A 9,061-nucleotide genomic window follows, 5' to 3' on the forward strand; every position below is an offset into this window, starting at 1 on the left:
ACACAACAACACAAACTTCAAAATCTCTAATATTATTTAAACCCACATTCTTTTTCCACATTCTTCATTAACTTTAGAGCGAAAATGACAAAAGGATTATTTGATTCTCTTGTTCATGTATACCTGGTCTCCTTTCCGGGGCAAGGCCACGTCGACCCTCTCCTGAGGCTAGCAAGCGCTTAGCCACAAAAGGTCTGCTGGTCACCATTTGCACGCCGGAGAGCTGGGCAAAACAAATGACTCTTGCCAGCGATATAGTCCCGGGTAAGCCGTCCCTAAACTGGGGACGGCTCGAGTCCTTCGAAGACCAGTGGGCCGAGGACGAGCCACGTCGCCAAGACTTGGACCAGTATCTTCCCAGCTAGAATCCGTTGGAAAGAGAGTCCTCCCTGTCATCATTAAGAACCAACACCCTCCGGTGTCTTGCCTCATCAACAACCCCTTCATTCCATGGGTTTCCGACGTGGCGGAGTCCCTCCGCCTCCCTTCCGCCATGCTCTGGGTTCAATCCTGCGCATGCTTCTCCGCCTACTACCATTACTACCACAAATTGGTGCCGTTTCCGTCCGAAACCGACCTAGAGCTCGACGTTCACTTACCCTGCATGCCGTTGCTGAAGTCCGACGAAATTCCCAGTTTTCTGCACCCTAATACTCCTGAACCTTTTCTGAGAAGGGCCATCCTGGGACAGTATAGGAACTTGGAGTTGGAGAAACCGTTTTGCGTTCTCATAGACACATTTATGGAGTTGGAGCACGAGAATGTTGACTTCATGTCTAAGATCCGACCTATCAAGACGGTGGGACCGTTGTTCAGAAACCCCAAGGAAGCCAACAACGCCGCCGTGAAGGGTGGCTTGCTAAAGGCTGATGACTGTATCATTCAGTGGCTCGACACAAAGCCAACGTTCTCGGTGGTTTACGTGTCTTTCGGCAGCGTAGTGTATTTGAAGCAGAAGCAGGTGGATGAGATCGCTTACGGTCTTTTGGATTCAGGAGTCACTTTTCTTTTCTTTTCTTCGGGTGATGAAGCCGCCGCACAAAGATTCTGAGCTCAAGATTCACTTGCTGCCGGAGGGAATTATTAAATCACTCTTCTACTTCAGCTCATGACAACAATAAAAACGTCTCACGGCCCACAAATTCAGCCCAACAGAATACACAAATTCAATTATAATTTTAGTCTTTATCTTATTTTATAGTTATCTTTATCTTTATCTCTATTTTATCTTTATCTTATCTTTTATCTTTCATAAACTAATGCTCTATATATACTTAGTTTTACCTTCATAGTGAACAATTCAATCAATCAACAATCAATAAAATTTCTTCATCTTTTCTTTTCTTTAATTATTATTCTTTCACAATTTTATTATCTTTATATACTCTTTCCGTTTTATTATGGTATCAGAGCTCCTCTTGAGCTCTGCTGACATCCATGGATCAAGGAGAAAGGGCACAACAGCAACTTCATCCGGAGCCTCTTTTGAACCTTTCATCAATCCAACACTTTTCTTTCATGGTATTTCCTTTCAATGAAGAAGCTCGTCCTTCAAACAAACTTGAGCTTTTGCCAAGTCCAACTACTCATTATCTTTGTTCTTTCAATACTTTTTCGACTGTTAACAATTCTTCAAATCGAGATTCATTCTTGAATACTTAGATCATTGATTCTGGTGCCACAGATCACATTGCATCAAATTTGTCTTGGTTTATTTCTTACACACAAATTTCTCCTATTATTGTTCATTTACCAAATGGTTCTCAAGCTACTGTTTCTTATAAAGGCATCGTTCAATTTTCACCATCCTTGGTTCTTCATGATGTTCTTTATTTACCTCATTTCAACTTTAATATTATCTCTATTTCAAAAATTACTTCAGCACTCACATGTGAACTCACTTTTTCATCTTCTTCTTGCACTTTACAGAGCAACAATTTGGGGACGATTGATTTGGCCAGAATGAGAGAGGGATTATATGTCTTTGAACCCAATTTTGGTAAAAATTCATTCACTACACATTCCATAAATTCCATCCAATCTTCACCCATTACACCTTCCAATATATGACATTTTCGTTTAGGACACCGTTCTGGGCAAAGACTTAATCATTTACATAAAAATTTCCTTTTATCTCTATACATCATGATGAGGCTGTGACATTTGTCATCTTTCTAAGCAAAAGAAACTTTTATTTTCTCAAAGTTTTAAACAAAGCCAATGCAAGTTTTGATTTATCACATTTTGATATTTGAGGTCCGTTTCGACAAAGTTCTATTCATAATCATAAATATTTTTTTACTATTGTTGATGATTTTAGCCGCTTTACATGGGTTACTTTATTAAAATCAAAAGGAGAAATGCAAAATCAAATAAAAAATTTTATTACTTTAATTGAAACACAATTCAACTCAAAAGTCAAAACTATTCGTTTCGATAATGGACCAGAATTTATTTTACCTGATTTTTATGCTTCAAATGGCATTATTTATCAACGTAGTTGTGTTGAAACTCCTCAACAAAATGGAAGGGTAGAACGCAAGCATCAACATATTTTGAATATAGCTCGTGCTCTTATGTTTCAATCTAATTTACCATAATCTTTTTTGTCTTATGCTGTTAGACATGTTGTTTATCTACTTAACAGAGTTCCATCATCTGCAATTAATTTTAAAACACCATTTGAGATTATATTCAATCATCCACCAAATTATCATGACCTTAAAATTTTTGGATGCTTATGTTTTGTTTCTATCCTAAAGGCAAATAGATCAAAATTTGATCCAAGAGCCAAAAAGGTTGTATTATTGGCTTTCAAAGTGGTTTTAAATGATATATTGTTTATGTTTTAGAAGATAAAAGAATTGAGATTTTTAGAAACGTGATTTTTTATGAAATGATCTTGCCCTTAGTCACAAAAAAATGTCCAATTCCATACACTCAGCCCAACATTGCCAAACACACCTTCTCAAAAACAAGATTCAGTTAGTCTTCCAGTTGAACCCTCACCTATACCCATTGACCCAACTCCACCTAGTTCTTTACTTTCTCCAACAACCTCTCCCTCTTCCTCACTATCGTTACCTAGCCAAGTTGAACCCATGACCACCGAAACACTTTCAACACACACCCATCTCTCCTTCCGCACTAGACACCAGTCCACCATCACCTTCTCATCCCCGTCACCTTTTTCACCACCTGAGCAACCCCATCCTCGTCATTTCGACCGGCCTCACCGACCTCCAGCATATCTCTCTGATTACTTGTGTAATTCCTCTCTCATCTCTACAAATCAATCTCCCTCAAAGGGCAAGTATCCTTTATCTTCAGTCATGTCTTTTTCTTCTCTTTCATCTCCACATAAAAGGTTTCTTTTATCTCTACATTCTGACGTTGAGCCAAAGTCTTTTAAGGACGCCAATCAACACTCTAATTGGCGTAGTGCTATGAAAGATGAGTTGGATGCTCTTGAGCTAAACAAAACTTGGCATCTTGTTGATTGCCCTGCAGGGGTTAAGCCGGTTGGCTGTAAATGGGTCTATCGCATCAAACGCAAGCCAGATGGTTCAATTGATCGATATAAAGCACGCTTTGTGGCTAAAGGGTTCACTCAAACTGAAGGTGTTGATTTTTTAGAAACTTTCTCCCTTGTTGTCAAGCCTGCCACCATCAGATTAGTTTTGGCATTGGCCTCTATGAAGCGTTGGCCCATACATCAGTTGGATGTCAATAATGCTTTCTTACATGGGGATCTTTCTAAGGATGTTTATATGACTCTGCCACCTGGATTTACATCTCCTCAACCAAATCAATGCTGTAAGCTACTAAAGTCACTGTATGGTTTACGACAATCTAGTCGTATGTGGTATGACAAACTTTCTCATCTTTTGCTATCTCATGGATATCAGCAGATCTCATCTGATTATAGCCTATTTGTTAAATTCATTGGTGATCAAATTTCTATCCTTCTAGTCTATGTTGACGACATTGTTCTCACTGGTAATTCCATTTCTGAACTTGCTACCATTAAGTCTATTTTGCACCAACACTTCCGAATTAAAGACTTTGGCCCATTAAAATATTTTTTAGGTATTGAAATTGCTCAATCAGAAAAGGGAATTTGCTTATCTCAAAGAAAATACTGTCTTGATCTTTTAGAGGATTCTGGTTTATTAGGTGCTAAACCTGCTTCTGTTCCAATGGATAATACCACAAGACTATATCAAGACAAAAATCCCCTACTATCCGACCCTTTTGTATATCGCCGTTTGGTTGGCCGTCTTATCTATCTCACCATTATTCGACCGGACATCATGTATGCAACTCAACAATTAAGTCAATTCATGGCATCTCCTACTGAATCTCATCTTCAAGCTGCCAAGCATGTGTTACGATATCTGAAAACTAGTCCCGGCAAAGGACTTTTCTTTCTAAGGGAATCAGAAATTCAGCTTCTTGACTTCAGTGACTCTGATTGGGCTGGATGTCCTGACACTCGACGATCTTTAACAGGTTATTGTTTCTTCTTAGGCAATTCTTTAGTCTCTTGGAAGACCAAGAAACAAACCACCGTTGCCCGCTCATCTACGGAAGCAGAATATCGTGCACTTGCCAACACAACTTGTGAACTTCAATGGATACTAAATGTGTTACAATTTTTACACATCTCCCCTATCCGCCCATCAGTTTTATATTGTGATAATCAGAGTGCTCTTCATATTGCTGCTAACCCGGTTTTTCATGAACGAACCAAACATTTAGAGGTTGATTGTCACTTGGTTCGACAAAAAGCTCAAGCTGGAGTGATGAAACTTCTCCCAATTTCCTCTTCTGGGCAACTAGCCGACATCTTCACCAAGCCTTTGTCTCCTCAACCCTTCCATCTTAATCTAAATAAGCTTAGTATTTTTGACATCTTTCATCCTCCAGCTTGCGGGGGCGTATTAAATCACTCTTCTACTTCAGCCCATGACAACAATAAAGACGTCTCACGGCTCACAAATTCAGCCTAACAGAATACACAAATTCAATTTTAATTTTAGTCTTTATCTTATCTTATAGTTATTTTTATCTTTATCTCTATTTTATCTTTATCTTATCTTTTATCTTTCACAGTTTTATCTTTATAGTGAACAATTCAATCAATCAACAATCAATAAAATTTCTTCATCTTTTCTTTTCTTTCATTGTTATTCTTTCACAATTTTATTATTTTTATATACTCTTTCCGTTTTATTAGGAATGTTGAAGAAGGCGGGAAACAATGATAAGATAGTGTGGTGGAGTCCCCAGGAGCAAGTCCTGGAGCAGTCCTCTGTGGCGTGCTTCGTCACCCACTGTTTCTCTTAGTGAGGTTGGTGATTTTCTTGAAGAAGCCAATTCCTAACAGCAAGGAACAGTTAGTTTGAACTTTGCAGCTTTGATCTATATTGCATTAATTAATAAGAGAATAAAGTTCTGAGGAAAAAAAGTGATGCGCTATTTCTGTTGTTGTTCCCACCGTTATGAACGAATTAAAATCATTCCAAGAGAAAACACAACACTATTGCACTGCAAACAACCCAATCGCACATGGAGGTGTATTAATATTTTATGTAAAGTTTTCACATATAATTATGCTTGTTCTGTTAGTTGTTTGTAATTCCTCGTCTAGTTTTCACTTTTGCTTCTTCTCATATTCAACTTAATCTAAGCTAATAAGCTATTATGTGTCCGGTTGTTGGAAAATAATGTACACAAATTATTCTAATTAAATATATAGACTCTAATTAAGGAGTAAATATATTAGTATATTTAACATAATTTTTGAATTGAATTTTGAGAATAAAATAATATTTAAAATTTTTTATTATTAAAAATTCTTTGATTAGTTTGTTTAAGATTGTTATTTTGAGATTTTATTTTCTGATATATTGAGTATGATTTTATTTTGATATTTTTTATATTATTAATTAATAATTTTTTTTCTAATCTTAAAAGTATTATACTTATAGAAGGAACGTGCATATATATTAATACATAATTATGAGTAAAAAAATATTTATATATTATTAATTAGAATGTATGTAATAATGTTTTAAATCAATTAACGAGAAATGTATTTGTATATATTATTAGAAAAAATATAATATTCTAATTTTTTATTAATTATACTAAATATAAATTATACTACAATTATACATAATTATTTGTTACTGAATTAGAAAACTAAATTATTATATTATTAATTAATTATTTTTTAAATTAATCTTAAAAGTAACTAAATCAAAATTAGTTTATTTTAGATTGTTGTTTTAAGATTTTGTTTCTTAACATATTGGGTATGATTTTATTTTGATGGTCTTTATTTTCTCTATACCTGTATATGGGTGTTTTAGGAGTGTACAACTATTACAAAAAAAATATTTAATAATATTAAATACTTTTTGAAGGTATTTACAAATTTGATTAATTAATATTATTGATATTATTATTAATATTAATAAATGGTTACTAACCGTTTAGTACCATTTGGTTGAAAGGACACAACCTTTTAAGGATTGTGTATGTTCAAAACATTGTGTTTATTGGTTAAAAGGACACAACTTTTTAAGAATTATGTATATTCAAAATATTGTATCTATTGGCAATAGAAAAGACACAACAATTTGTATACGTAACTAATCATAATTACTACGTACGATATGTATAAATAAATCATTGTCCACTATTTCAGAAATATAAGTATTAAGTGTACATTTTAATCAACTATTAAGAGATTTTCTTTGTTATAATCAAGATAAATTTTTTTAACACATATAAGACATTAAAGATACAATTAATATATTACTATTACTATTATGTTTCTTTTTATTTTATACTATTGTTTGGTATTTGTATAAATAACCAAAGATATATAATTATTTTATACAATTTAAATATATTCATGATAAATTTCATTTAAAAATATATTTCAAACATAAATATAAAAAAATAAATATTGAATATTTTTATGATAAGAGCTTTAAAGTAAAATTTTTAGAAGAATATCTAGCTGATATATTTAATGAATTATCTTAATGCACAAATACTATGTACTCCATGTAATCCATTGTGTTTAAAAAAGAAAAAATTAAATCTTGTTTGATACGATTTGATTCGATACGAAGATTACCATTAAATTTTTAGACTAAAACATCGCTAAATTAATAAGTTCTAATTTTTTCATATAAAATATGGAAAGGACATTAATCGAATCTTAAAAATATTAGTGTTTGAAAATCTTTTATATATGTTAAGAGATTATATACTAATAACTTAATGTTAAATTTAATAAATGAAATTTATTGAATACTCTAAAAGAATAAGATATTATTTTTATCATCTTTTCACGACAAAATATTTATGGCAAGAGGTTTTTAATTTTTTTAATTTTTTATTTTTTTAGAAAAAGAAACTCTCTCAAAAAAATAAGGTGCATAGATAAAATTTAATAAGTAATTGAGTTTGGGACATTCACGAATCTCTATCTTTCGAAGACTTGCAGGATATCTAATTATAAGAAGGATTTATAGAATAGGACAATGGCTTACGGTAAGTTGATACAGCATACTGAGGATAGGTATGTCATCCTCCTTTAAGCATGTCATCCTCCTTTAAAGCTCTCCAGCTTTAGGTCTTGCATGTTATGTAATGTAACATATTTCGACCTACTAATCTGTTAAATGCAAAGATCTTTTAGCATGAGAAAATAGCTAAAAAAAAGGAGAAAATTATATAAATATAATTAATCAAAACAATATTCTCAATCTTTGTAAAAAATTTAATTATTAAAATAAAATGATACATAAAATGGTTAATATACATTTTTTTGTTATTAAAGATTTAAATTTGATTATATAATTTTTTTGTGAATTCTATTAAATAGATATAGAGACTCAAGAGACATGTGAAGATTGAATCATAATAAAATTCTTTGTTTTTTACTAATTTACTATTTTTTTTCTTATAATTATTTTTTTGTTATTAATAATGATCTATTTTGAAGAATGAAAAAAATAATATTTAATCTTATATATAATTGATTTGTATTTTTTATTGTTTTAATTTTAAAATTTGTGTAGGTCATGACGGTGGTGTATATGTATATTACTACTAATTTTTTAAGGACTACTTTTGTCTTTTTATTTTTAGATATTGGGTAATTTTTTAACTATATTATTTCAAGTATATTATGCATATATATTTTACACCTCTATTTTATGATTTAAACATAAGATTCTGTGTAGTAGAGTATTATAAAAAGTAGTTAAGAGAATTCCATATTCATTCCATCCCTTCTATCACATACCAAACTTCAATTTCATCAATTTCATTTCAAACAATCCACAACCAAAACAACATGATTCATCATTATACATTATCGTAATCAAACACCAAATTCATCAATCAACAAAGTCATCATTCATCAATTCATTTTCAATATAATTCTATGTTTCCATCAAGGTTATTAAACATCCACATACGTATACATTTTTAACCTATCATATGATTATGTAACCTACGTTTTTATGAAACATTATATATTATCTACGGCAACCTAAACCCATACATTGGTCGATTCCTCCCTAAACTCGAAACACGTCAATTATCCACTGTTTCTCAATCTCCAAAACTCCAACTCTTCGCCAATTGAATTTCTAGCTCCCAGAATTCAATATTTCAAGTTTTTAATATCTACCAATTTAACTCCTAGTCACCAAATTCAACACAATTCAATCTAATTTGGGTTTACATAATTGAATAACCACAAGGGTTTAGAGTTTTTTTACCTTACCTATGGATTAATTAGATAAAATCCAACAATTATTCACCTGCGATATCTTAGATGAGTATGGGAAAATTATGCCATTTGAGTTATAACTCATTGGCTGAGATTGTATCTTTTTGTTAAGCACAAGAAGAGAAAAATGAATTGTATTTGAGTATTATGAAAGTAATTTTGCAATCTCATAAAATATTTTTTTAATAAATATTTGATTACTAAATTATATAAAATTTTCACGTTTTGTCTTTTACACTA

At 32.1% G+C, this 9,061-nt stretch overlaps 1 pseudogene; it reads left to right on the top strand.

The window, feature by feature from the left end:
- The first annotated feature begins 84 nt into the window (after nucleotides 1-84).
- On the top strand, nucleotides 85-5,349 carry LOC112772477 (gallate 1-beta-glucosyltransferase 84A24-like; annotated as a pseudogene).
- The last annotated feature ends 3,712 nt before the right edge of the window (nucleotides 5,350-9,061 follow it).

Source organism: Arachis hypogaea, chromosome 3 (assembly GCF_003086295.3).
Source record: "Arachis hypogaea cultivar Tifrunner chromosome 3, arahy.Tifrunner.gnm2.J5K5, whole genome shotgun sequence".
NCBI classification, from domain to species: domain Eukaryota; kingdom Viridiplantae; phylum Streptophyta; class Magnoliopsida; order Fabales; family Fabaceae; genus Arachis; species Arachis hypogaea.